This window comes from Odocoileus virginianus, chromosome 20 (genome assembly GCF_023699985.2).
Source record: "Odocoileus virginianus isolate 20LAN1187 ecotype Illinois chromosome 20, Ovbor_1.2, whole genome shotgun sequence".
Taxonomy (NCBI): Eukaryota; Metazoa; Chordata; class Mammalia; order Artiodactyla; family Cervidae; genus Odocoileus; species Odocoileus virginianus.
In genome coordinates, this window is record NC_069693.1 from 53,234,371 (window position 1) to 53,251,875 (window position 17,505).

General features: G+C 48.7%; 2 long non-coding RNA genes across 3 annotated transcripts in view; one reads left to right on the forward strand and one right to left on the reverse strand.

Moving 5' to 3' along the window:
* Positions 1 to 17,505, reverse strand: part of LOC139029957 (uncharacterized) — a 30,379-nt gene that overhangs the window by 10,229 nt on the left and 2,645 nt on the right. The window contains exon 2 of one of the 2 annotated variants that reach the window (XR_011482306.1): positions 13,587 to 14,597. The exons of the other annotated variant lie outside the window; for it this stretch is intronic. This is a non-coding gene — a long non-coding RNA (uncharacterized lncRNA). Of the gene's footprint in view, positions 1 to 13,586; positions 14,598 to 17,505 lie in introns of those variants that run through there. 2 annotated transcript variants of the gene reach the window in all.
* LOC139029956 (uncharacterized) lies at positions 4,762 to 10,871 on the forward strand. Its single transcript, XR_011482304.1, has 4 exons — positions 4,762 to 5,282; positions 5,461 to 5,892; positions 7,222 to 8,231; positions 8,432 to 10,871. It is a non-coding gene; the product is annotated as an uncharacterized lncRNA (long non-coding RNA).

Here is a 17,505-nt window from a genome sequence, read left to right on the forward strand (position 1 = left end):
TCTCCCCCACGTCTGCCTCTTTCTTCTTATTGGAGTGTGAGCTGGGGTGGGGGAGCACTTTGAGGAAGGGCCTTTGCTTTTTCTGGTTAATCAGAGAACCTTCTTGGTGACCTCTTCACTCTCGGCGGCTGGAAGAACTTGACCTTTGACCGACCCCAGGGATGCTGGGGGAACAGGCTCCGGACAACAGAGCATTGCAAACAGCGGGTTTTTCATGGGAAGGATGTGGTACATTCTGATTGCAGATGGCTTTCCCCAGTTAGCCGTCAACGTATAGAGAGAGAATGATGGTTCTTCCTTTACCTAGAAACTTATCTTAGCTTTTCGTGCACAAGTCAAGTGTCATTTCTGGTAAAGTCAGAAAGAGAAAGAACATTCTTTTGTGCTGATGAGAAATGAAGATAGAATTAAAAAAAAAAAGACCCAGGAACACATAATTCATTAACATTAGGCATCAAGTTCTCATGTCCTTTGGGGAGGAAGGTTGCGTTTTTATCTGGTTTGAATCATGCTGACAGATAATGAATGCACTTTTGTCCTTCCAGGGCTGTTCGAGGCTGGGGCAGAATGTGGCTTTCCTCATTGGACCCTGAAACAAGGAGGTGCCCTCTGGCCCCAGAGAGCACCCCAGAAAGACTGGCTTAACATCCACAGCAATTGCTCATTTCCAAAGTGACCGACTTTTCATTCGTGTGATAAGCCGTGTTCCTTTGGAGTTAAAGGAGATAAAGATGAGATTCCCTCCTCCCTGCCCTCCAAGAGCTCACAGGTACATGGAGATAAATAGTCAGTGATGAACCATAACAGGGTGATACGAGAAGCGTCGGCTGGTGCTTGGGTGGGTTCATGCTGCGCATGAGTGACCCAGGTGAGCGCGTGGTTAAGATGCCGCTGGCCTTTTATCGTCATTGCTGTTGTTTTAGTTATTGCTCAGTGGTGTCTGACTCCTTGCAACCCCACGGACTATAGCCCGCCAGGTTCCTCTCTCCGTGGGGTTCTTGAAGCAAGAATACTGGAGTGGGTTACCATGCTCTCCTCCAGGGGATCTTCCAGACCCAGGGATCGAACCGGAGTCTCCGGCACTGACAGACGGATTCTTTACCACTGAGCCACCAGGCAAGCCTTTTACAGGGGCCCCTATAAACCATGTGCTGGGGGTGTGGGGAAGAGAAATAAGGGACTTGGATCGTTATTTTCTTTTCTTCCATTCGAACATCATCTGAAGCCTGCACTCAAGTCCAAGGACCTGGGGTGCTCTCCTGGGATTTCTCCAGGCTTCGGTTAGCCCTCAAGTCCCATCTTTCAAAGGCCAAGTGGTTTGGTGGCTTCCCGCCCTCAACCAGATCCCCCTTCCTCCTCCGCCCCGCCCTGACTTCCCATCAGGGGAGGCAGAGAGGAGGCGGCTGTTGTTTCCCAAGCCTCCACCTCCTCCTCGTGCCCTGGTGCCCGCCCTCGCCCGCAGTCATGCTGGCTGCCCGTGTGAGAGGCGACGCCCCGCACGCTGGCCCCGCGAGGCTCCCCCGCGCCCCCTCGGGGACCGCGCACGCTCACGTGCGCCTCAAGCTCGCCCTCCGTTCCCAGGCCCCGCAGCCCGTCGCGCCCTGGCCGGTGGCCCATTGAGGTTGACCGACAGTGGGGCCGTGACCCGTTTCTGCCTACTGGGCACAGGCGGGGGCAGAAGCGGGGCTGTGGTCTGCCCCTCCAACTTCCTGATTGCCAGCTCAGGCTCCCAGACGGAGCTGCCCAGCCATCGCCTCTGAAAAAACCAGCAGGCTGGTAACGATTGCCTCCTTACCCGCAGGCTGAGCCCACGTGGTGCTGAATCCCCAGGAGGATGACCAGGGAAACCCGCCGACCGTCAGCCTCCGCGGAGTGACTTTTCCCCTTAACCCCAGACTCCAGGCCAACCAGACCCTGGCTCATTAGCACCGTGCACCAACAGCATTTGGGGAGGAGGTCACTCTGGTACACACTTTTCTTTCTCTCTCAGCCACAGAACTTCCTCCAAGGAACAGGCACTCAACCTCCGGTTCTCAGAAGCAAAAACAAGCCGAGTCACGCATTTCTATGAATTCTCTCAGAAAGCCGATGATCAGTAATCACACTGAACGCGGGCGTCAGACTCATCACGGATCTCGCCTGGAAGGGAGCCTCCCGGGGAAGAGGGGCGCTCCCGTCACAGCTAAGTGACCAACATCTCATTAGGGACAAGGAAGAGGACGGGGTTGTCTCTTGCAAAGAGTACAGACCAGGGCTTAGGAAGGTCAAGGTCTCCTCCCAGCCCCACCGCCCCATTGTGGCTCGGGCAGGCCTTGGGAAGCCGAAAGCTCTGGACCAGAGGGTTCTTAGCTGTCAGGATGAGACACAGGTTGGTGGATGACCGATTGAAAGAAGTGTTTCTACGAAGGGAGTGGTACCTCCAGCAGATACACTGACTCCTCCCAGTACCTCCCAAGTTGGAAATAAGAAGGAAACCGATTTTCAGCTGCCACGTGTCAATCACCATGTGGGTATACTCCCACCCACTCTGAAACAGAAGCAGCTTTGATGGGCTCCACATACAGGATTATAGACTTCTAAGATGCATGTCTGTGGTCCTCTGATGTAGCTCTGACATTTTACAGAGGAGAACGATCCCTGAGCATCTCATGCAAAAAGATGAGTTAAGACAGGGTGTTAGTACCTACTCCCTTAGAACAATGGAAAAGCCCCACCCCTGAGGATGTCCACTGTAGTGACCCCCCAACCCTGTAAGTTCTGTAAGGGTCCACGCCTTAACTTCAGGACCACCCAGCGCTCACCTGGCCCTGCCGTTCTTTCTCACTCCCACCAGAATGTCTCCATTCTCCGCCCCCACATGACAATGTGAGCACGATGTTCAGCCCTGGCTTTATAATTATTTTTTTCCCCTGTGTCTTTTCTCCTTTCATTGGTTTAGTGTGTGTTTTGTCTTCCCAATTCCTGTTGCATAACGTCAGAATTTGTGCCAGACCTCTATAGATCAGGATTTGGCAATAAGGGCACTTGTAATGAGACTGTGTCACTGTATTTGGAGGAGTTAGGTGACCAGAGTTAGGTTTTAGTTAGATCCACGCAGGGCAGAATGATGGATGCGTTCATCCAGTGGTACCAGTGAACCCTGAACTGAGCTCGAGAAGACGCAGCTATAAACCTTCAAGAGAATATGCCACTCCATCCAAAATCCTTGGAATGATGGGGAACCAGTGAGAATGAGCCAGTCGAGGTGCACTTCTGTCTGTGAGGTGTGCTCTGTCATGATGGAGCTTCAGGAAGGCTGGGTGAGGTTGTTCACGAGAAATTCTCTTCTTCCTCAAGTGGAACGGGATGATCAGAGGGACTTCCGCAGAGAGGTGAATAGATCCCAGTGAGGGGAAAAAATAATCCTCGGTGAGATGTTCAATTCTGGAAAACCAAAATGCAAAATATACTCAGGGCTGGCAGCAGTGAGGCGCATAGCCATGGTAAGAGTTTTACTTTTCTGTCAGATTCTCCAGGTTGTCTTCCTACTTAGAGCAGGAGGAAAGTAACAGTCGTTCTTTTGGTCACCAATAAGCTGTTTTACCTATATTCAGAGGAGCCGACGTTCTTGTTGTATCCAAGAGGCAACGATGTGCTTGTGCCTGCAAGAAGACACTGCAAAGAAGTTCAGAAAACTACTGCTTCAGTGGCCTTTTGCGAGGCCCCTGGAGCTGCTGAAAGAGAGTTGTACCCTGTGCATAAAAACGGGAGGGTGGACAGACAGGCAGATGGAATGATACGTAGCTATGGAGGAGTGGCAGGAGTTGTTTTATTTTAATCCCTTCATCTGCCCAACTAACAGGACTTCCTAGGTGGTGCACTGGTGAAGAATCTGCCTGCCAATGTAAGGAGATATGGGTTTGATCCCTGGGTCCTGAAGATCCCCTGGAGGAGGAAATGACAACCCACTCCAGTATCCTTGCCTGGGAAATCCCACGGACAGAGGAGCCTGGCCGGCCACAGTCCATGGGGTCTCAAAGAGTCAGATGTGGCTGAGCAACTGAGCTCACTGCCCAACTAACAGAAAGCCTGACACTGACAAGATTTCAGCTTGTCCTGACACTTAATGATTTCAGTCAGGGCCAACTGGTCACTCCGTTTCAAGACTTGGGGAAACTCAGAGTCGCCCTGCATACTGGGGCGTTCGCTCCTTTGTCAAGACCTAGGGATTCAGATGCGTCATCAGTGTCTTCATCCCACAGTGAGGCATATGAGCAAGCTCTCAGGGGTAATTTGAGGATTCCTGCTCCTTAAGATGGTTTCTGAAAATCCTGCCATTAGTAGGATGAAAAACAAGAGTGGGCTGGAGGCCGGTGAAGGAAAGCTTGCCCCCTTCCACATCTGTCACAAGAAAGTCTAAAGAAAAATCCCAACACTCTTGCTGACGACCTCCCCATTTCTGGCTCAAGACACTGTCCCCATCAAGGGAGGTGTCCCCATGGCCTGAGTCGCCACGAGTCCATCATTTTCAAGTGTGTTGACCTCAGAGCCCCCATATTCGTGGAAAGATGACACAAAAGGGACAAAATTAGAACCAAAAAACAAGTCAGGCGTGCACATGTTCATTTTGCAGAGGAACCTGTCCTTCCCTTAGTGCAGGTTTCTGTTTGAATCAACCGAGAAGATGATAGTTTAAGACAATGAGATCGCTGGAGTTACCACTGAGATCGTCACCATGCTCTCTGGAGGAAAAGAGCCCGTGGACTGTATGTTCATCAGCTCTTTGTGCCCGGAGATAGTTTCTGTCCCTCTTGGCCAGAACTTTTCTAGAAAGTATTCTGACTTTCCTACTCTCTCACTGTGGTAGAATTTGAATCTGTTCCACAAGCTTTCACGTAGGAGCACCTGGAACTCAGGTGCTGGTTCAAGTTTGCTTGAACCAGGAAACAGGTGAAACATAAGACCCCTGGGTCAAGATGCTCTCAGAATCATGAGGGGAACAGAGGGTCACAAGGCAGTTACAGAAGACGCGAGGAGGGGTGGGATCCTGGTGACTAAAATGGCCTGCATCTTGAAACCCATAAACCTATGCGTGTAATAAAATTGTATTCAATTCCTTTCAGCTGCATGTGGATCTACGGTTGCCTTGAATGTTTTAAAAAGTCAAACAGATATGGATAATTTCAACACACAGTTACAGACGCCATGCCAGTATCGGAGCACAGAGTGGAAATACACCATCTCACTTGGATTAGGGAGAAGCAGCCAAAGCAGGTCTCCCACGGAAGGAGACCTCAGCACAGGTAAATGCAAGGATCTGGGAGAGGCAATCAGCGTAGACAGTGACCTCTGACCCCCTCCCCCCAGCCGACTCTCCCACCCATCTATTGCTGCCTCTCTGAGTTTGAGCCACCCCTTTTAGACCTGAAAGAATGCCTGCTTGAATCTGTAACAATCTCCCTTTCTCCCCCTCTCTTACAGGTCATTTGGCTGTTGAAGAAACTGGAACATTCGTCTCACTGAATTGCCCATATTCCGGATGTGGATGACTGCTTCTTCATGGGGTCTGGCTCGTTTCTCTCCCCTCTGTGTTTCGTGATAGTAGTGGTCTGGCACCATCGTCAGCCTCACCATCATCACGTTTCTACCACGTGGTTCCAGCATTGTTGGAAAGGTGGGAGTGTGGACAATTGAGTGCTAGCTTCTAAAAGTCTAATTCCCCCATCATGTAACTTAAAACCAAGCCTTTCCTCCACGCCACGTAGAACAAGGACTGCAATCTGACGTTGGCACTCAGGTTGGGAAAGTGATTCTGGTACAAAGACAGTGCAAGGATTTGTGCAATGGCCTAGCCGGGCCAGCCCTGCAGCTGCCTTCGGAGCAGGCAGTTTCTGGAAACAGAACTTTCTGACGGTAAGTTCCAATAAAGCGGGTGGGTGTTATATTAATGACTAGACTCTTAGTCACCTTGAGGGAACTGAGATCAGATGACACCAGGACAGTGGAGGGAGGTGAGATGTTTGCAGTTTAGATTGCAGATGTGAACTTAATCTCAGGAGCATTTTCATAATCGCTCTGATGCTTGTATGCAGTGCCTCACATACTGCTTATGAGGCTACCAGGTGAGAGGCAGGGGTGAAGTGAGGAAGCCCAAGCTGTTATTTGCCTTAAAACCTATGCTCTGAGAAGGCCAGGAAAAGGGATATACTTCATCCTTAAAACAAAATCTTCACTCTTCAGCTCAGCCCGGGCATTTTAGCACTCCAAAACAACCCACGATTAGACCACAGCATATTGTGTGTGTGTACATGTGTGTCAGTTGCTCAGTCATGTCCCACTCTTTGCAGCCTCAGGCACTATAGCCTACCAGGCTCCTGTCCATGGAACTCTCCAGGCAAAAATATTGGAGTGGGTAGCTTAGCAAACACCAATTCAGAGATAGCAACAGAGATTTCAAAAATGAGAAAGGAAATTTTTTTTTTTTTTAAAGAAGAGAGAAAGATTAAGTGTTGAGCACAAAAGCTCAGTATCATTTGCTCTTGACCCTTCACTCCTTTTCTACCTGCCAATAAACAGATTTCCTGGGGTCTTATCCACTGGAAGGGTCCAGTTAGACTGTCTTAGGGACATAGAGTCAATCTGACATCATAAACACCCACCAGCAGTGGAGGCCAGAGGGCTGTAGGTCTAGAAATTTCAGCTCGTTTGATCTTTCCTCAGAATTTCTTCTTTTGATTCTTTGTACATCTCAGATGACAGAGCAGACACACAAATGTAATAATGATGCTGTTGCCAAGGCAGAAATGGGGTTCTTCAACTAAAGGATGCTCATGGTCCACACAGAATGCCTCACTGTGTCAGCTGGTCAACACTTGCCGGGGACCCCTGATGCTCCAGGCAGGGGGCAGGTGTTCTCGGGATGGACCACTTCCTTGGGAATCCCTGATGGTCCAGGGACTAGGACTCCACGCTTTCATTGCCAAGGGCCCAGGTTTGATCCCTGGTCGGGGGAACTAAGATCTCACAAGCCACGAGGCAATGGCAAAAGAAAAAAGAAAAAGGACCACTTCCCAATGCCTCCCGTGATGTGATGCACGGTGTGATTTTTTACACAATGAGGTGTTATGTAATACCATACTAAGTTATACCCTGCTATACCATGTTACATTGCAGAGTATAACATAGTATACATTGTTTGCCTCTGTGTTTCTTGCGTGTCTCCCCCTCACACTCGATGATAAGACGGCCGGAGCATGAACTTTGCCACCACGCTGCATTCATTCATACCTGTACCACTCACCACTGACAGACCTTGGAAACACTCCATAATGTTTCTGCGCCTTAGCTTCCTTCTGAGCCAAACAGAAAGAGCAGCACGCGTCTCCATGGGCTACTGTGAAAAGCCAGTGCGTTAGAGCCGAGGGCAAGCCCTGGGTGAGTAACTCCCACGTTCTGGCGGTCAGTCACATCGTTTATTGATGGGCTCCACGCCACGGCGCACGGTTCCTCCCTCACACTCAGCGATTTCCCGTGTCCCTGCCCCACCTGTTACTGAGTCTAACGTGAAAGTGTTAGTTGCTCAGCCATGTTCAACTCTCTGCATGTAGCACGCCCCTAGCCTCCGTCCATGGGATTCTCCAGGCAAGAATACTGGAGTGGGTTGCCATGTCCTTCTCCAGGTGATCTTCCCGACCCAGGGATCGAACCCGGATCTCCCACATCGGAGGCAAGCTCTTTACTGTCTGAGCTGCCAGAGAAGAGTCAGTCAACATATTTGGTCCCTTTGCTATAAAGACTGGAGCAGGGTGGGCGGATAACTAGTCAAATGGTTTGACCTCAGCCTTGGTTTTGATTTGCCCAACTGGGACTTCAGACTGACCCCCACGGGACCTGTGGGAGCTGGAGCCCCCTGGAGACCTGGCCGGGAATCCAGGAAGGCAGGCGGGAGGAAGCAGGACCCAGGGCCTGGTGGGGCTCCCGCCCAGCCTGCAGCCAGCCCTGTCTCTGCACCGTTTGGGCCCCTAAGTTCGCTTTTGGCTTATGTCAGTTTCCGTCAAAGTTTCTCCATTGGAGCTCAGAGAGGCCCAGAAGTTGACACCCCACCGTAGGCCGAAGACCGAGACTCGGAGAGCACGTCAAGAACTCAGAGATGACACAGCCAAGAAGTAGCAGCAGCCACTGCACCGTGCACTCCCAAAGCCCCAGAGGCCTTGGAAGAGAGGTCAGGATACACCCGTGGGTGTATAAATAGGGTGAGTAAAAGGCAGGAGTTGGGAGGGCTTCTGGGAGCAGCGGCGATTGCACTGATGCCTAAGCTTTATTAAATGCCTGCCCGACATCAGCCCCGGTGCTCGGAGCTTAGCACAGCCTTGCAGAGGGGCCGTGCTGGGGGACGGAGCGCGGTGTGTGGGCATGTGGAAACGGGGACAGGCTGGCTTTCTTATACTTGCAGATTACAAAAGAGTGTCCGTGTGCCTCGAAGCCCCGGGGGAGGCAGCCGTGACTCAAGGCTGGAAGGAGGCCCGAGGCTGCGGCGGCGGCAGCCAGCACTGGAATCCAGACGACACACCTGGGTGCACCCGGGCGTTTCAGCGCCCCTGCAGAGTCCCGTCCCAGCAGGATCTGCCGGCACCCACCTCGCTTCCGGGGCCGTGCGTCTCCAGCGTGTCTCCAGCCAGGTCTGGCTCAGGAGGACACGGGCGCATCAGTGTGCGAGATAAGCTTCCTGGTAACTGAGGAGGGGCCCGTGAGAGGCACGGGAGGGGAGTGTAGGAGCTGCCTCCTTGCAATACAGAAGCCAGCCACCCCCTCTCACAGGCGCGTTTTCTGGGACACTTGGCAGGACATTGCCTGTGCCTTAGCACTCCACAAAATGACACAAGGAGCCAGAGCGCTTGTGTGCATGTATATATATTTATATATGATCATGCTCAGTCACGTCTGACTCTATGCGACCCCATGGACTGTAGCCCACCAGGCTCCCCTGTCCAGGGGATTCTCCAGGCAAGAACACTGGAGTGGGTTGCCATCCCTTCTCCAGGGGATCTTCCCGACTCAGGGTTTGAAGCCCCATCTCTTGTGTCTCCTGCATTGGCGGGCAGCTTCTTCACCATTAGCACCACCTAGGATGCCACTTCCACTTGATAGACATTTTTTGAGCACCTACTGTGTGCTGAGCACTGCAGTAGGTGAAGAAGATAGAGAGGTGAGAGGTGTGCTCGTGGCTTCAGCGTGCTGCCGGGGTAGGTGAGGAACTGACGCGGCACCAGGAGGACGCGGAGGCAGTGGGCACGGGGGGGACAGCGAGCCCACCCGGGACCTGGAGAGCAATCGGAATGAGCCAGGAGACAGGACGGAGGGCACGCGGGGAAGGGGGCGCTCCGGTGGGCAAAAGCGTGCAGAGACTCACGAGAATGGGAAAGAGAGGAACTCTGCCAGGTCCCGGGATGACTACAGCCTGAAGGTGGAAGCAGAGGAGACAGAAGGGAAGACATTTCCCAAGACCCTTGTGTGCACGAGGCACTGTAGACGGAATCGGTGCACGTAGGGCATCGGCACAGCCCTGGGCTTGTACTAACAGGTCCGTTCTCTTGAGCATTTACCAGCAGCCAGCTGACGTGTGCAAGCCCTGGGTACACATGCTCACTGTGTGACATGCTCCCACCTTTGACCCAGGAGTAGACTCGGGCCCAGAGAATCGCCCAGGCCTCACACATGGGACAGAGCAGGATTCAGGCCTCCTGGTGGCCTGGCACCAAAGGCAGCATCTCCTGGCTCAGCCCCCCAGAAATCCACGCTTCACCCTCTCGCCTCTCTGCCCCCCAAAGGCTGTAAACAGCGTTGACCTACAACCCCAGCGTGCTCTGGCCTGGAGATGCGGGAGGCTTTGGCCCTCCCATTCTGCCCCCTCCGCACTGGCTCTGTCATTTTGACCCCAAAGATACTCTGACTTTGGCACCGTGACCCACCAGTGCTTTGCAACACCCCAGCATGTCAGCTCTCTCTATATGATGTCTGGTCTGCACTCACCTACCCTGTATTCAGCATCAAAGGGCTGAGAAGGTTACCTGTGTGCAATCCAGGTTTTTTTTCTTTTTAAACTCTTCATGCAGTCCAGCCCATTTTCAGCTAGAGAAATGGGCTGAAGAAGACAGAGAAGCTTTGCCGAGGTCAGAGGGTGAATCAGCACCCTGTCTCCACGCTGACCCCTCTTCCCCGACCTGCCAGCACCCACATGATCAGCCCAGATCAGCAGCTCTTTGTGGAGCCTGGAGCCCACAGGGACGCTCACCCAAGAGTCCCCATCCTTCCCCCAGGCCCGATGACGACTCCGCCTGGTCCACTGTGACAGCCGGCCCCAAGCTCTCAAGCAGGACACAGACCCTGGACGGCCGGTCATAAATGCTCACCGGCTCCCTCCTGCTTTCATGCCCAGCTTTCTCTGCAAGGAGAAGCAAAGGGAGCCACAAAGGGCAGAGTCTGCAAAAGTCTGCACATTGAGCTCCTTTCAAAAGGGACCAGGGGGGACCTGCAGCAGCTCAAAGGTGGACACTGGCAACTCTGAGCTCTTCTGTTCAAGAAGCGCCTCAGAGCCTCGCGGCTTCAAAACTGGCCTTGGGAAATGGCAGGGAAGGCAGCGGTGGAAGCGAGAGAAGCAGCAAGGAAGAAGGACACACCGCAAAGCCTTTCATACACACTCAGAGCTCCTCTGCTTAGGTTTTCTAGGTTACATCTATTTTTTATTAGTCTCTGAGGTCCCAGCTTTGGACAACTACTGTGTATTTTGACAGGGCAGAGGTTTACAGAGGTCAGAGCAGGTGAAACTTTAAACAGCTATCTAAGTTACCTGCCATCCTTGACAGAGAGCTGTGACTATACCATAAAAAAAAAAAGTAAAGTTGTTTTAGAATTGATTAGAAGGGTAGGTGTACGACATCCCCATGGAGTTTAAAACGACCCCAGTTACCAAATAGGCCAGTTCCATTGTTTCCACTTTATTGGGGCAAAATTGACAAATATAAATTGCACATATTTCAGGTATACGCTGTAATGTTCTGGTACGCATATACGTTGTGAAATAACCACCACAACCACGCTAGTTAATACATCCATTACATCACAGTTACTATTTTCTTTGTGTGTGTGTGTGTGTGTGTGTGTGTGTGTGTGTGGTGTGTTAAGAGCACTTAAGATCTACTCTCTTAGCAAATTACAATACACAGCATACAGTACAGTATTGGTCACTCCAGCCAACATGCTGTCAAGTAGATCTCCAATAGGTACAATAGGTAGAGTTTGTCATACATGTCCAGTATGCTGTAAAATTAATACCTACTGCATAACTGACACTTTGTACCCTTGGATCAACTTCTCCCCATTTTCCTCCGCCCTTTACTCTGCCATCAGCACCATTCTAATCTCGATTCTGTAAGTGTGACCTTTTCAGATTCCACATATAAATGCGATGATATGGTATTTCTCTGTGTCTGGCTTATTTCACTTAGTACAGCGTCCTCCAGGTTCATCCACGTTGTCACAGATGGCAGGATCGCTTTCTTTTTTAAGGCTGAATAATATTCCCTTGTATATCATGTATCAGATTCTCTTTATCCCTTCACCTATGGATGGATACTTAGGCTGTTTCCATATCCTGGCTATTATAAGTAATGCTGTGATAAACATGGGGCTCCAGATGGCTCTTTGAGATACTGGTTTCATTTCCCTTGGATACATACCCATAAGGGGAGTTGCTGAACCATATGGTAGTTCTGTTTTTGATTTTCTGAGAAGTCTCCATACTGTTTTCCACAGTAGCTGCACCAGTTGACACTCCTGCCAACAGCACACAAGGGTTCCCTTTTGTGCCGCGTCCTTGCCAGCTCTCGTTATCTTTTGTCTTTTTGATAATAGCTATCCTAACAGGTAGGGGGTGATAGCTCATGGTAGTTTTAACTTGCATTTCCCTGCTGATTTGGTGGTGTTTGGGGCCCATTTCATTTAGAATGTCCACTAGGGGACTCAAATAATCCAGTGAGTCATTTTGTGTGTTGATGAGGGGCTGAGAGGAGCTGTTGAGGCTTGGTCCCTGTGATACTGTCATCAACAGCTCAGGGAGGGCTGGAAGGGCAGAAGGGCTCCAGCCACTTAGGGAGCTGCCCTGCCTCCTCCCCTGGAGCAGACACTTCACAGGCACAATCTCTGACCCTGACCAGCACCCATTCTGCAGGTGAGGGTCCTGTTTCCGAGAGGTGAAGTCACAGAAAAAGCATACCCATCTCATTGGCAGCTGCCACAGAGGTGGAAAGCAAACTAAACCTAGTCGATGGCACATTCTAGATCCAAAGAGAGATTTGGACAGGCAGGGGCCAGGCTCGACAGAAGGAGACAGATGGATCATACGGGAGATCATTGCATGTTTCAATGCTTGGGTTCAAAAACACAAGCCCACAAATTGAGGAGCTGGGAGGCGCGAGAAGAGGAGGCCTGGGGCCAGCCCTGGTGGGTCACTGCTGCGCTGCGTCTGCCGGAGAGACTGGGGAAGTCGCGGCATGCACGAGAGCAGACGGACTGCGGCTCCCGGAGGCGGAGGGCGGCGCCTGCTCCGTGATGAGACGCTCACACCTGGGGATCTGGGTTCAGCTCTGGACTCTGAACCCTAAGAGCAGGGCGGCAGTCAGGAGGCAGGGGCACTTGAAATTCAGGCATTTGTCAAAGTGCTGAAGGCACTGGCCATGTCCAGAAGGGAAAAGGAATGAATGGTGGGGAAAGGGTGTCAGAGTGGCTGTCTTCTCCTCCTGGGACACCCCGAGGGTTGTAAGGGCTCATTACATCCTTTCAAGTGTTTAAAATCTAGACTCATGTACAGAAGAAAGGGATACGACTCGATACTAGACAGACAAAAAGCTTCTCCTGACAAGTCTCAGCACTGTGGGAAGACAGATGGACAGGGTGGAAGGTAAAATAAGGAGGCAGTGAGCACCCAGTCACTGGAGGTAATCAAGTAATGCTGTCAGGGCCCCATGCAGACTTGTGTGGGTGCTACTCACTTTGCTTTCCATGAACTCCTTCTTCCATAAGGAAACCTGCTTATATTGTATAGCTGTGTTGGTATAATGACAGATGTGATACATGCTCGATGATTTTCACTTCTTTAACTCTGACTTTAGAAGAAATGCAGATGTCCTCCTGGGCCCCTGACGGTCTCATGAGCTGCTGTGCTGACCATGTGCAGGCCCATGCTGCAAAGCAAGAGTCCCAGTGATTGTACATTGGAGGGAGAGTGTTAAGGTCAGACTTCTACACTCTCCCTAGTCTGAGGTTCTCTCCAAAGAATGGGGGCGTGCCCCAAGCTACTTTCTGAGATTGTTAGGGTGAAGAATGGTGTGCCTGCTACAGTTCCACTCTGTAGAGAGTATACACCCGGACCTCAATTATCACAGATAGTAACGCCTGAGACCATAATTAGGGGGCCAGGGTGGAGATGAGGGATAGTGGTTCCTTTGTTTGATGTCCTCCCCTTTGGGTCTGTTTCAAATATTTCTATTTAACCAATGACATGGATCATAGTTTATAAAACAACTAAATAAGAATACTAGCAAAAGGATCTATAAATCTGACTTTCATTTTTATTAGGGGTGGGAGGGGTTGTCCCGCCCAATTCTCTGTTCTCCATCGGACCAGGAACACCTTCATCACGGATGAGGCCGTGAGGGTGTCCCTGGGCAGGTGGGGTGTTTCCAGTGCCCAGAACAACATGTGCGAAAGCTCAGCAAAAGCCTCGATGCAACCAAGAACAGAGATATAACACCGGCCACAAGGGATCTCTCCTCTCTGGTCCAGCCAAACAAACTCAGAAACACAGAGATTCAGAAACCCTCTGCCTCAGCAGAGTCCTCCAGTCAACATGCATGCATTTAAGCCTGGTTTTGTGTTTTCTAGGACTCGAGGTTCCAGCTCGCAGGGCACATGGCTGCTAAATGCCACTGGGCCAGGACCTAAGAATCACCCCAGACCCAGGGGTAGGAAGCAAAGTGACCGAAACTCTATGGAGTCTGTCCCCTGACGTCTCCTGCATGGAAGACACAGCTGGAACCAATGCTGCCCCACTGTCAGGCCTGTTGCTGTGGTCCTGCTTTTTGTAAAAAAACAGTTCTGACTTCAGCACGATAAGCCTTCGAAGGGCTGAATGCTTTCGGGACAAATTCCCTCTGTGGTGTGTAGCTCTGTGAATAGGATCAAAAAGGGTATTAATGATGGAATGGTGAATTGCAAGTGGTTCCTAACTGAAGGAGAAGAAAAACCTAGGGAGATATCTATGTTCTGGAAAAAAGGAAAGAAGGAAAAAAGAAAAAAAAAGAGACAGGCATGGGAATCTGTTGATTTGGAATGGCAAGAACGGGAAAGAGGCCTCTACCTTTGAATCTCTCTCTGGTGCCTAAACCCCAAAGAAGGCCTTTCGCTCAGATGCTGGTGCACGCAGAGCTGCTGATTAACCCCTTCCTGTCCGCCGGGCCTCACTGGGTGTCTTGGTAGGATGAGGAAAGGACGGGAGCTGGAGTAAGGCTGGGAGGCGGTCCTAGGAATTCTCACTCGAGAAAACATCTGGCTTTCCCACATCTCTGGTGCAAAACAAACAAGAACCTGACTAAATGATGTGCACTGTGCTCTAAGGTAGAGCTCTTTGGGAGCCCGATACAAATAAACAAAACGATCAACATAAACAAGGCCCCAAACTCTGACAACGAGGTATGATTGCAACCGTGGTCTTTCACAAAGGCACAGATGATGAGTGGCAGGGCTTTTTGTTTTTTGTTTTTTTCAGAATCCACTTTCCAGTAAACAATCTAAACAGTGTATGAAGACCGCAGACCCTTCTTCTGCCCTGTCCCCCTGCCCCCCACCAGGCACAACCCCCCATCAAAATGGTATACCCGCCCCCAGAGAAACCTCCAAATCTGATTTATCTATTTTTTGCTCTCTCCTCATGATTACTCCCCTCCCCTTAAAGCCTGGCTTCCCTGAAACCAAATGTGAGCCATTCTCTAACTGCACCGGAAAATCAGAATTTATTGTACATATGTTTGTGTTCCACTTAATAAAAAAAACCTATATTTTAAGATAAACTTTGTTAGTAATTCATGAGGTAAGTGACTATTTATGCTAATCAGGCAGAAATATATTCTCAAGCATAATGCATTACATAAATTTGAATGCAAAATGTTCAATTATGAAGTAAATACAGGTAATGCAAATAATAAATTACCTCTAATAAAAATTATAAAAGATGTGTCTTCAAAGAGAGAGCGGCTTTAACTTACAACTGTGAATTGCTTAAAGAGAAAAGAATTAATAAATGCTGATTTACTCTGATGATTATTTAGCACATAATTCACCTATTCATAACGACTCCTAGTAATCAGACTGTTGTCTTACATTCTCCAATATGAGGCAAGACTGTTTCCTCAGCAATTTTACCCTTATCAGATTATCTCGTCTGATTCGATTAATTTTCTTCCATGAATCTGCTAACAGTGATTTGTGATTTACTTGCCCTGCTCACTGAAGACTGTTAAAAGGATTTCTCTAACACTCCAGCTAAGAACACGCCATGCCTTATCATCCAGTTCCTCTGAACAACTCTTTCCTCAAATCGATTCAGTTGGTTTCAGAGTGAAATTCAGTGGACACTGGTTAGTTCTGCACCATAAAATTAGCTCCTGGATAAACAGAGAGCTCAGACGCTACCCTTGATGCATCTTGTTCTTTTTAGATTATATATGTCTCATTCCAACATGATACACCTGAACAGTGGTAACTCACAGTCAGGAAGACCATATTATTTTTCACTTTGAATCATTATAATTTGGATGTAAACAGGGTTTGAATTTTTTTTTTCATGAAGTTGTTATGTACGTACTGACATGAAACCAACACTGTGTTTCTGATGTTAGGGTTTCACAATCTCCTACGCGATTCGACCCATGCCCTCCTGCCTCCTACCAAATTCCTCTATAAAGATTCACTGCTTTCAGAAAGTTGAATGCTACTGGTTTGAATTGGTCAATAATGACAAACGCGTGGTTTCTAAATTACTCTATATTGTTCTACAGAGATTACCAGAGTATATATAGCACCGAGGGTATTAAGCAGTAAGAAAACACAGTTCATATTGTATTTGGATTATATTGGCTAGGAGAGAAGTGAAACAAACAATGTTAGCAAAGAAATCTAAAGAAATGTGGCCTGCTGTAATTGTAGAGATTCAAAAACCTGAATAGTACTAATTAAAATGAGAGAGCTCAATTGTTACAAGAGAAAGGCTGCTAACAGAGGCCTGTAAATGTTTAGACACCCCTGTGAATCACCAAATAATAATGGAAAAAGGACAAAAATGAGAATTAAGTTATAAGCCTGGGAGCACCACTGCTCCATGTCTAAAAAATAATTTGTATCTTTTTTTTTTTTTTTCCAAGAGAAAATGGGAGACTATAAAAGACTCTGCAGTGAGAGAAAGAAAAATACCCTGGCTTGACAGCAGTGTACAAAAATAAAATGTGCAGATAATAATACATTTAGCTGCCCAAACATGGGCATTTAATTTCTAGAAATGATACATAATTGCAACAATTAGGTGCATGGCCATGAATCAAGATCTTCCTCATTAGTGAACTTTGTTTACAAATGTTGTTTATTTATAAATGTAGCAGTTTCAGTGTTCCTGACCAAAAATACCTTCATGAGCGGCAGGGATCATATCTCACAGCTTTTACCAAAAATCTGATGCAAAAGGATTAAAGCAAAAATTGTAATAAAAAATGAATTAATTCTTCCTAAGTACACTGAAATTCATATTTTACATTAAAATATAAACTTCAAGCATTTGTGGCTAATAACTTTAAAAAGACTTAGAAAAGTATTGCTATAAACAATGCTAATGACATAATATGTTTATGTAATTTAAGCAGTAAATTTTTCCTCTGAATACATAAACTGTAATCCCTTAACTTCATTACTAGGTGAAATACTGTTTGACAGAGCAAAGCAAAGAGATTCTGTGAGGCTGCATAAATATTGACATAATCTTCACTCTTTCTTCCCCAAACTGGTTATGGACATATCTCATTCCATCCTAACAAAGTACTCCCATAAAACAAAAGCTACTCTTACAAACATGGTCTCTGCAGTAATGATGAAAAGAAACAGTGCTTTTCTGGAAAATACCAACAGTGCTGGCCTTTTAGGGTAACGACTTGCCTACAAGCCTTTTGGGGAGTCACTCCTTAGGGGTTCCCAGGTTTGCTGAAAGCCAAGGCTGCCAGCATGAGAGAAATGAGCACAAGTCTAATCTGGTGTATGAAGCCAGTGAGTGACACCTAAGGTCTCATTATAAATAGTAAAGTATGCAGTCGGGTGGGTGAGAGCATTCTGAAGTGCAATGTTCAAGAAGCTGGCTTAATATATGACTAAGTGTCAGAAGTCAGGTTTTCTGAGAATTACTTTTCAGATAAACAACTTTATAGCACTGCA